This window comes from Lissotriton vulgaris, chromosome 3_1 (genome assembly GCF_964263255.1).
Source record: "Lissotriton vulgaris chromosome 3_1, aLisVul1.2, whole genome shotgun sequence".
NCBI lineage: Eukaryota > Metazoa > Chordata > Amphibia > Caudata > Salamandridae > Lissotriton > Lissotriton vulgaris.
Window position 1 is genome coordinate 504,559,458 of NC_141689.1, and position 12,838 is coordinate 504,572,295.

The window sequence follows — 12,838 nt, forward strand, 5'->3', positions numbered from 1 at the left end:
CGATGACATCATTGATGACATCATCCACGTGACAATCTGATGCACCTCCTCACACCCTAATATAACCTTTGATACACCCCCTGTAAAATACAGACTACCATTTTCAAAACCATCAACACACCAATACCAGTTACCGCAAACGCACTCACTAATTCCTAGGTCTGCAGACACATGCGCTCATTAACCCTTACAAACATTTATACATGTAGTCACTGATCAATACAACAATATCATATGCACTCATACACCTATACAGACACTCGCCCACCACTACTCATCCTAGTCAGCCATACACTCATCCTAGTCAGTAATGCAAAGAATCAATCACAGTTCCATTTACTCACCTACACAATTATACACACATCACCTCATGTATTCATACAGATACTAACGCATACTTACTCTCTTATATAATCACTAATACAAGTATACACTCATCCATACAGTCACTCCCACAATCACTGACTCTTATAGTCATTTATATACTCCAACTCTTTTACTTTTGTGCTTACTTGGACATCTACCACTGAGACATCTTTTCACTCACCAACACATCCATACACACACTCACTCAACCATACAACTGTTTCCACATACACTCTTATAGTCATACACCCAGTCAATCAACCACTCACACATCTATGCACACAGTCACACACCCCCACCCAATCACACACACAATCAGTCCCCCATGCAATTACTCAGGCAACCAATCAATAACCCATATAGACACCCGTGGTGCTACTGACCAACTGATGCAGCAGGTTATACAACAACAGACAGACTGGGACAGACATTCACACTGTTTAGACCCTAACCCATGTATCACATTTAATCACTCACTTAAACAGTGATTCACTCACCTACTAAATCCTCCATCCAGACACTTATACATCCACTCATTCTTCAATATAGCTTGGTATATATATATATATATATATATATATATATATATATATATATATATATATATATATATATATATATATATATATATATATATACACAAACAAAACTCCTGCAATGAAGACACGGACCCAAGGCTGCAGTAAGGGAGATTTATTTCAACCTCTCAGGCGACGCGTTTCGAGCAACTAGTGCTCTTGATCACACACCATACACCTGGTCAGCAAACATTTAAATACATTTTTTTAGTATGTGATGCTTCACCTCCTAAGTGAGTCACATGGTGCATAAACATAGATGAAATACTCATCATTGCTTCTAATAAGTGCACACCCATATAAACTTACAGGGCAAGGACTACAATATAACTGCATGAATGCATAATCAATGTCTCTATCATAATTACTATTGAATTCTGAAGTCATGAAAAATAACATCATTATAAAAAATAATCCAGCAAAAGATTGAAACAATGTATATACAAGTGCAAAAATATATATAAATATATATACACATATTTACTATATACACACATTTACATATAATATATCTATATACATCTATAATCACAATTTAAATATATGACCATCCAAATTTCATGACTTAATATCAAAAGTACTCAATAATTATATCTATACTGGATTCCAGACTTCATATATTAGATCACAATTGATATTCATGTTGAATACATCTAAAGTACTCCAAGTGCCCCTAATTTTGATCAAACCCTAAGTGATTGCTAAAAAAGTTTAAACGTGATAATGTGAATACAGTGAAAGCAGAAAAAAACCTTTTTGTTAATTTCAAAAAGTTAATATTCATTAATATGTACATGGTATTTGGATGAGAGTCTAACAATCACAAATCATGATATCAGCTTTAATTTTCATTTTAGTTGAAATTATCAACTATTTCACCCAAGGTGCAACTTGATGCAGTTAGATTTTCTGTATTTCATATAAATTTTGTAGTTCTGGAAGACCTTAAAAAATGAGATAAAAAAACCACATAAATGTTTGTTCTATATCTACCTTTGAAGTAGCGAGGCAGCACTGCAGCAGTGGCTTTCGGCGGGTAAAGCACACCTCAGCACTCCGGTAATTGTCTTCAGCTCTCAAGTCTGGGGTTCTTCAGCCTGACGAGTTTCTGAGCCTATCGCTCGTCATCAGAGGCTCGGAGTGCTGAGGTGTGCTTTACCCACCGAGCTTTCGGGAGGGTACACGCTTGCGAGTCTACCATCCATCCGGTCTGCACTCTCTGACTACCCACAGTCGCCTTCATTTTTTCATTCTACCTGACGCGTTTCGATGCACACGGCATCTCATCAGAGGCTGGCTTATGTACTGGTTAAATGGAATCCGCCCTCTTTTGTTTCCATTATTTGCACGCATTTGTGAAAAAATGTCCCTCAGTGGGTGTGCCTTATTTGTGCACATCGCGTTGCATTCAGGGAACAGAAGTTCCTACTTTTGTGAACTTGAGTCCTCTAGAGTGGCGTATAATCTCCCCATAGTGATATATAAAACTAATACATATTTAAATTTTAAAGAAAAACATATTCACTTGATGATGTCATCAGTGATGTAATCAGTGATGACATTTGAGATGTCATCAGTGATGTAATATGTGACGTCATCAGCAGTGCATTGCGGGGTCGCGAGTTGTAGTTAGCTCAACTAACTATAACGGTGTCATTTCTATGGTTTTGCATGAGTGAAATGTCCAATTAACTATAACGTCCCTGAAACCGAGGTTTTTTTCAGTGAATATATATATATAAATATATATAAATGTATATATATATAAAAATATATATAAAACCTACGGTCGGTCACCAGTAGGTAGTTATAGTTAGGAACTAGTTATATATACATGCATACTGTGTTTTGAAGCAGCTAGACCCTTACAAAAGATAGAACCACTGTCTTGAGCAACTAATGAATTTCCTTGTGAAAGTATTGTGAGTCTATAGTCCTTGTGATAGTATAACCAAATGTGAAGGAATCAGTTTTGCAGCTTCAGAGTTGAAATTCGTATACTTCATAAAGTTTTGTCATTAGGCAACTGCAATGTATTATCTCCAAAATAAGAGAGCTTTTTGGCCTTTATTCCTTCAAATTAAATAAATAATCTATACTTGTTTTGATCTACAAATGTGAATTTACCAATAACAAACACCTTATTCCACATCATGAAATCAACTCATTTTTGGCAGCTAGATCTAAAACGTAAATCTCCTCCTATTCGCCCCCAACCCTATGCCTATAACATAGAAACTTGGATTCAAATATCCTCCTTTTCCTGGCAGCACAGTCTATTCTGTCAATTTTTCACAAAACGTATTTTGCAGTCATCAGAAAAACACACGCAAATATAACACACAAAGCACAGCAAGAAGCTATGCCTTTCTAAAGCACTTTGTGCGGAAATATATATTAAGTAAAGTCTGCACATCTGCAGTGGCATGGCTCTTTGGAAAAAATTATTGCAAAGGTTTGGTAGCTAACTCCTAAAATGACACACTGTCCAAATGCCCAGCCCAGATATCGTGCAAAACAGAACTACCTCTCTACCACATACACGGACATTGCAAATATGAATAAACAAGAACTTTGAGGGGATTGGCTGAACACATCGGAGAGCGGGGAAGGGGGTGCCTAAGCACATGGGAGAGTGGGAGAAGGGCAGAAGTGAGTGACAAATAACAGTGGGTGGGTGAAAAACAATGGAAAAACAATGGAGGATGGGAATATAGGGGAAACGCGGATGGCATAAAGGAGAGGTACTATTGAACATTCACTCAAAGAGAATGCATGTCCAAAAGTAACAAAAGAGTACTTGCATTGGTCAGTGAAAGGACACTGGCCAATGGAAGCTTGACGTGGTCCACACCTCATGATGGGGTCAAAGACTCAGGCCCTGGAGGCAGCTAGAGGGGAGGAGGAAGCTGGAGGGAGAAGGGGGCCCTGGCCAACGGGAATTAAGGACACAGCCAACAAATAGCAAGGTAAGGAAAGTAATGGTTGGACTCTAAACCCGTTCAAGATTTTTTTCTTTGCCAGAGATTTTGCAAGCACAGTGCAAGGACCGTACAGGCGCAACCTTAAACGCATGCTTTCTGGCTAAAGATCTAGCTTTCTGCCAAATTTAATGTAATTCCGTTAAGCCGTTAGGGCTGTAGCGCTGTTCAAAAATCCCTAAGGAAATTGCATGTAAAAATTGTTTTTGGGACCCCTTTTTTTCCTCAGCCCCCGCTTGCCGGATCACACCAAAATGTTCCAGGAAGGAGCTGAGTTGGATGAACATTTTGGCAAAGTATTTTTGTAATGTTTTGTGAAGAATTGTCAAATGTCGTCAAAGTTCTTAGCAAACCAATCTTCCTATGGTAACTAGGTCCTAACTATAACTACATAGTGGTGACCGCCACTCTGTAATATGTGCATATATTTATATTTACATATACAGCAGAGATTGACTATATGTATATGTTTAAACATACAAAATAGAAATAGTGTAGTCCTAGAGACAAGTCTGCATGGTGGGTGCGCAAGTTATAGTTAGATTACTGAAACGTAATTTTCAGTGGCATTCTGTTTTTTAAACATTAGTTTTAACTCATTTCAACATCTAACGTTATTTTAACCTTTGTTTTTCAGTGAATATAGATACACATTCTTATATTTTCTTCTCTAAACAACTCTTAGAGTTGCAAGTAGTTTTATATGTTAATGATACTTGTAAGGTGGTTACATAAATAAATTTAAGAGGCTTGAGGCCTTTGTCAGAGGTGAGTTGGTTCTCCTTTTTTTATAACATGTCCTCTGACATCCTGTCCTCTCCCTTTGTTCCACATTCACTCCGATAGGCGGTCTACTACAAATTACGGAAAAGTACAAGGAAGTGTACGTTCTCTGTTCACTAAAGATACAAACATTTATGTTTCTTGCCTTTTCATTATTGCCTTATGGCATCCTGCCAAATGAAACTTATGTTACTGATTTGTTTACTACTTTCATATTTCATTAAACAATGTATTACTTGTGTGGATCTCCGTTTTTGTTCTCTTTGTTTTTGCCCCCCCTATGATTTTTAAATCATTGGTTTGTTCTTTTTCTTTTTTATAGGATACATGCCATTCCTTGAACTTGTGTCTATCCCTATGTATGCCTCTTTCATTTCATATATCATTAACAATCATTCACTCTGTAAAATTTTAGGTTCTCCTTAATGCAGTCTGGTGGGCCCTTTGTGGAAGACATAGGGGTCTATTATAATATTGTGCGGATCACCACCGCCCTCATGGCAGTGGAGATCCGCCCAACATTATCTCCCGCTCGTCTCCCATTTCCCCCGCCATATTATGATGGCGAGGGGTACCGCGGTGGACGGGAAGCCCGTCTGCCGCTTTTCCGCCTGGTCAACGAGTCGAGCAGGAGGAAAAGGGTTGACTATGGTGGGGGTGTCTGCTAGACACTGCCATCCATATTACAATGCATGCGGGAAGCAGCCTTTAAAAGGCATGCGTTTTTCGCAGTTGGGGTCCTATTGCGGGCTCCCAGGATGTAGAGGGGTTGAAGGGGCACCTGGGGCTGCCTATGGTACCCCCCTGCATTTGCGTGCACAACGTGGCAGGCACCGCGTGGTACCTGCCACATTGTGCATGCAAATGCAGAAATGCACAAATGCCTTTTTTGCATTGTGGCGGGTGAAGCTGATAGCACCACCAGCAGAAATGTAAAAGATGCAGGATGCGCACGCCAGTGTGGCAGGTGCATGCTAACTGTGCATGCAGGACCGCCGCACATATATCGGGCAGTCCCATTTCAGGATGCGTAATAGACCCCATAATGTTTTATATTATTTACATGAGTAATCACCATCTCTCAAGGTCGGTTTCTTGCCATTCACAGATTTTATTTAATAGTCTGGACTCCTTCTCTCCCCTCCTCAGATGCCCTCCATTGGGTATATGTACTCCAATAATTTGGCTGATCTTACATATAATGCACCTGCATTTCTCTGGTAGTCTGTTGCAGGGGATTGTGTTTCTCACCAAATGAGATTTGATTTTTCCTGGTGTTCTTGCCATGCATTAAATTATTTCCTGGGTTTACCACCAATCTGTTGAACATCGTTCTTTGTATCCACAGCTTCTTCTTTATATATTTTTGAAGAGGGGGTGTTCCACTTCTTAGATGAGATCTCCATGATGTTCCTCATCACTGCTCATCCTGTTTGGCCAGCGGGTTCTCAAATGGATTATGTGTCTGGACTCCAATTGTCTCAGGGTTCATTTTCTGTCTCCCTCGCTAATATGTTTCTTTACTTTGGCAATAGTAAAATATCTAATCTCTTTCCAATCTGCATTCTGGTGTGTTTCCATGTGTTTAATTTAACTGCTGCACAACTCTTACTCCTATTTATGGCCACCCTGCTGTGCCCAAGAATTCTTTTCTTTAACTCACACATTGTGCTGGCGATATATGTCAGCCCACACAGGCATGTTACAATATACACTACAAATTTACTTTTACATGCAATCTAGTGTTTGTGTTTTCCCCGTTGGTGTATTGTACCATTGCAGTGACTCCCATTTTGGAGGCTTTTAATGATTTACAGTTCCAGAAACCTGTCTTGGTATACCAATTTGCATTCTCTTTGATTTTCCTGTAAATAGCTTTGGACAAGTATACCTCTGATTTTTCTTGCTCTTCTGTAGGTTATCGCGGGAATGATTTCTTATTCTTTGGCGTAAAGTTTCAGCCTATTTGAGTATCTTCAATGTCTTTATAATATTTGGATTGAATAAGATTTTTGTGAGAAAGTTATACTCCTTTTTTATAAGGCCATCTACTTCTTGATTTTAGTTTTAATTATATGACTTTTTTGAGAACATTTCCAGATGAGGGTTCTTTCTGGCTCTCTGCAGGCTTTCTTCTACGACACTTTAGGGATATTTTCTAAAAAAATGGACTCTGAAGTTGTCTGCATTTTGTTCAAAATCCCGATTGCTGGAACAATTTCCTGGCAGTTATAAGAATTCAACATATAACACTCCTTGTAAGATACTGTTTGTTTCTGTTCGCTTTCTATGTAGAGTTGTTTTTACCTTACATGCTTGATATATATTTATGTGTCCAGTAATATTACCTTTTCGTTGTTGATTTCATGCGTGAACTTTTCATTGTTTGTTGTTGAGTATGCTGTGATATTTGTCACATTCACTGACTGTTCCATTTCCAGACTAAGAAAAGGTTTTCTATTAAGCGTAGCATCATGACAACTTTATCCAGAAGAAAAGCATTATTTTACTCTGAAGCTAACTCCTCCCCTCACCATTACATGGTCAGGTTTTGCTCTTATATATTTTAAGGACAAAATAGATTATTGGCAGTTTGGATTCTTGCATCTTCAGGAACCTGTTTCTGTCTGTCATCAATCAAGCCATCTCTCTCCCATTCAATGAGTTTTTGCATATACATTTGTTCCAGATCTTTTGTGAGGTTGGTTTGCAGTTTAGGATAGCAGGTTGTATCCCTCAGTGTCTATAAGCTTCTTTTATGTGGTCTTTTTTGTTTATTATGATAATATTCCCCCCCCCCCCTTGTGTGCTGTTTCTTTCTCTATAAGGAGAACATTTTGCAGGCCATGTAAGACCGGTCTTTCCACTTTAGTCAAAATTGTCTTTCGAGTGTGTTAGTTTCATTTTATTCAGATCACTTATGACTAGGTCATGAAAGGTGTCAATCTTGATCCCTGGTAGGAATGCTGCACAAAATTCTGATCTTACCTTGAAGCAGCTGCACACATTTTCTTGAGAAATACCTATAGTTCCTTGTAATTCATACAATATTTATAAAATGTCCAGGTCATCTCTTTGAGACAATTTAGACTTTTCTGCCATTGCATACAATTTGTTACTGGTGTCATTTATTTGTTGGCAAAGAATTTCTCTAGTTTAAGTTTGATGATAAATGTATATATTTCAATGCTGATTTGTACATGATCATAATGGGCATTAGGGCAGACGTTAAGCCCTTTCATCAGCAATCTCTGTTCTGCTTTCATCAGAGATCTGCCTGAGTTGTTGGATAAACTCATGATTTCACCTTCTATATTTATTTGTTCTGCTGGCGGGTCCTTCTGGTATTTCCGTAATTGGCCTGTTACTCCGTGTCCCTTTCTTGCTGTTTATGCCTTTGCCCTGCCTTAACCTCTTACCATTCTTCGGGTGGTTTCATTAATTTGACCTTGTTGATGGATTAGGCACTTTTAGGGGTTCATTACGATGTCCTCCGACCATGTTAGAGCCCTTCTGACCAACTCGGTCGGTTTACAGTCCAACCGCCCGATTACAATGTTCGCAGTCAGAACACAAAATGGCCGGTGATTTCGACTCGGCTCCAACCAACTTGCGGAGTATTCCTGTCGATCAGAACCACACTGTAACCCCCTATGGACGGCGTTTCCGCCATCGGGTTTATGATGCCAGTTTTCAACAGCCTTTCTGCGCCAACCTTTCCGACATGGAAAGGCTGTCAGAAAATGACTTGGGGGCCCCTGGCAGGACCCCTTAGCCCCTGCGGCCTACAGTTGGTGGCCGAGGGGGTACCTGAGGTACCCCCACAATAAAACCCTGCACTGTGTGGCAACAGGGTGCAGGGTTTTACACACACACCCCATTTGGAGCCTGTGTTACAGCCGGTTCTCAGGCATAATTCGAGCTCCCAGAGCAAAAGAATGGGAATCTGACTGAACAGTGTTTGTTCACATCATAATCCGGCAGTTGGAGCCACCACCACAAATAGGTCGGTCCCGAATCAAACGGTTTTGGGCGGATGCTTTCCGCCCAACACCGTAAGGAGCCTAAAACATAAATCTTTGGTTATGCTATCTCCAACTGATATGATGTACCTTCCCCATCACTTAAATCTGATTCTGACACTAAATCTTTCTTTCCAATTCCGATGTAAGTCTGTCAACTGTCTCCTTCTTCTTCAAATTGTCAAGTTTTTTGTATATGTAAAGATTCAACACTGCTGATAATCTATGCAGGATCCTGTAAGAGTTTTCTGTTTTCTTGCTTTAACTTCCTTTTCAAATTTCTCTTTTTATAGTTTAATATCATCATAGTTTTTGCAATTCCACTTTAGTTTGTCTTTTATTATTTTCAAAAGAATTTGTGAAATTTGCTTTTTAATGTCACTGAGTGTTTTTTTTCGTGCGTTTAATTGGGACTTCAATCAGACCCATAGAAGATCTTAATATGTGTTCCCCTCATCCCCCCCATTCTTATAACAGGTTGCCATTTGTATCCTGATGACCTGGCGTTAAGTTCATTCTTTGTCACACAGTCTATTTTTACTGGTTGGCTAACCTTCAGAGAGTCAACCAGCTTTGCGTTACGCTCCAGTCATGTCTCACAAGTGGCTCGGTCATCAGCTACTGGAATTTCAGTGCAGGCAGTTCGCTCAACAGTACTTTCGCCTCTCGGCAACAGTGCAATGCTCTGTCAGCTCCACTGTAGCTCTCATTGTGCTCTGGTTTCCTCCATATGTTCATGGTTGCTGTACCAACTCTTGGATTAATATGCACATTTTAGGACTCCAGTTTAGTGTGCACTTTTGGTGAGTGAGTTCTATGACAGTTGATCCTCACCATATAATTCCTCTGACCAGCTTTTTGGAATTTCAAAAGAATTCCTGCACACCATTACAGTTACTAGTACTTTCATATATTTAAGCTACATGTAAGGTAGCTAAATAAATAAATCGAAGACCCTCAAAACAATTTGACCACAAGGTCTTTGTCACTGGTAGTGTTTCTGCGAGTCTGCTCACCGTGTTCTTATAACATGACCACTGACATAATGTTCTCTCCAGTGTTCCACATTCACTCAGGATTTATGGAAATTGCAAGGAAGTGCTCATGCTCTGTGCATTAAAAAATGCAAACGTATGGGTTTGAAGGATTCTTCTTTTAATTCTTGTCTCATGTCATCCTCTCACTTGCACCTTGTGCCTTGAGACCCTCACGGGTGAGTAGTGCGCTTTATAAACCCTTGATTGATTGATTGATTGATTGATTGATTGATTGATCTGAGTGGCAGCTGAGTGAGGGCCCAAATCAGGCAGCTACCAAAATTGCAAAAATAAGGTTAAAACTTAGACATTTCTGAAAACTATAGGCCCAGGGGAGTCCAGGGTGCTCTGATTTGCTTGGATCCTGCTACCTTTGCTTACCCTCAATGCCATTCAAACCTCATACCTTGGCACAAAAACACATTCTGTGAAATAAAGTTTCAGAATCTGTAGGGATCAACACATTTCCTACCACCCAGCATTCCAATTTTTGTCCCACACATGTCACAATAAAAACAGTACCCTACTTGTTTAGGTGGGTACAGCATACATGCCCCATAAAGCAACATGGCATTTTTTTCCACTCAAAGCCAACCCATTTTTTGCAATGCATTTAGCTGTGGATTTTGGGCCAGAACTCGGCCCCGGTCCTGGGAAACCTACAAACCATGTCAACACGTGTTCCTTGAGCCTCAAGATTCACTTTCACATCAGCACTCAAGTATATTTCATACAGAGGTGAAAAAGATTTTCTCAATAGCCGTTTGAAAAAAATTGTCACAAGTTCATTGGTCTGTTCATTTCATTTAATTCTCATGAAATCATCAGTATTCATATTCTTTTGATTGTTCCAAATTGTCATGATAATATATCACTTTTTTATCATCAATTTTTCATATTGCCCGATGCATTTCGAGCTACACAGCTCTTCCTCAGGGGACTTTTTTATCTGCAAAAAATACGTTTCTTTACTAATAGTGTACCAGATATAATCAAAGCAAAAATTCCTTCAAATGACAGTATCGTAATCATCACTTTCCCTCAACATGCGATGCATGCAGAATAACGTATATCTTTGTATCACCTTATAACCCTGCTGTTTGTGGATTTGTGCGTGATAAAGTAACCACGTGTGTGTTGATGCGTGTCTGTCTAAGTCTACATCACTAACCTGAACCCTTGTGGCTTTGAGCTGGTCAAAGAGCTGTAACGATAAACGAAGGTTGTTGCAACTTGTGGACAAGGCTTTTTACCTAGAACATTACCAGAGCAAATACCTCCCACCACCTGGGATATTCTGTCTATCTCTTACTGTGTTTGAACTTCGTACGGTTTCACCGTTCTCGCTGTTTGGCGTGCGACGCTCTGTCTCTGTGTTTTTCTATGGTTATGTATGCCGGTCACGTGGTGTTCACGTACTGGGCGAAAACGCGCTGTTTACTTTTTACTTTACTTTGCGTTTCACTGTTGAACGAGTCACGTATTACATCGTGACAACCCTTTCTGTCTAGGTGGATGTATGTTTATGGTAAACCCGGTCAGTTTGATGTAGTAAAGGAAAATGTGTAGCATGAGGTGAATTAAAAAAATTGGGATTGATGTTTGATAAATGCCCAATTTTACTGGGGAACATGATGTAATGTAATGTGATAATTTCGTCACTGGGGCATGTCATATGAATACATGTTGTGTGAAAAACTGCACATATCAAATTGGATCATTATAAATGCATCGCACCTAACATGGTCGATGCATGTCTAAATAAAATGTTACAGGAAGCAACTAAGTTCAATCCGTTCATTCAACCCTTTCGGGTGTAAGGTACACTGGAAATTAATCCAAAATGTTTCTCTCCGTAACAGATGATTGTTATTGTCTCTTCCCGGCAAAATTGCAACTGTTTCCAAAATACAAACTTTCAGTTGGGATGGATTGTGTTTGGCTTCGTTGAAATTCGCTGCCACTGTGGATTTCTGATTTTTTAACCTGATGTTGCTTTTATGTTCAACCAATCTGGTTTTAATTTTTCTCTGGGTCTTCCCCACGTATGACAGACCACACGGACATCTCAATAAGTACACTACATTGCTGGTATCGCATGTGGCTGATACTTTAAGTTTGACTGGTGTACCTTTCGTGGGGTGATTAATCACGTTCCCTTTGATAATTGCTGAACAATTTCCACAATTGTGACAAGGAACAGTTCCTTTGTATATCTCTGTTTCCTTATGTTGTGGTTTTTTGATTAATTCTTTGAGGTTTTTTGTCCTCTCATATGCAAATATGGGAGGTTTGATGAATGATCCTTTGAAGTCTTCCTCAAGGGCCAGTAACGGCCAGTGTTTCATTATTGTTTTTTTGATTGAAAAACTTCTGGTTGAAAATTTCGAGACAAATACAGTTCTTTGTTCCTCTGGTTTTACTTGTGTGGATAACAAATGTTGTCTTTGTAATTTGTCTGCTCTTTCTGCAGCTGCTTCCAGAATGGACTCGGGATATCCTCTGTTTTTGAACTTGAGCAAGGTTTCTTGTTTGTGTTTGCTATACAATTCTGCAGTTGATGCTATTCTCTTAATCCTGACCAGTTGTGAAAACGGTAAATGCTTTTTTAGTGAAGGCTGATGAAAGCTTTTGTAGTGAAGTAGGTTATTTCTATCTGTGGTTTTTGTGAATACACTGGTGGTTAGTTCTCCCTCATGGTTTGAGATAGCTACGTCCAAAAAGAATATTTTGTCTTTGTTGATGGAAAAGGTGAATTGGATTCTTTCGTTGATATCATTGAGTTGCTGCAGGGCGGTTTGTAGAGTGTGTGTTGTTCCTTTCCATAATACGAATATATCATCGATATATCGTTTGTAGAGAATTAGATTGTTTTGCCATACCTGTTGGTTCAATATATGATCAAGTCCAAATCTGTGCATGAACGTGTTGGCATACGTGGGCGCTGCACAATTGCCCATCGAAGTTCCGGACGATTGAACGTAGAACTTGTCTTTCCATACGAAATAACTGTGGAATAAAGTGAAGTGGATGAGCTCCATTATAAATACCTTTAAATCCTCGCTCTTTTC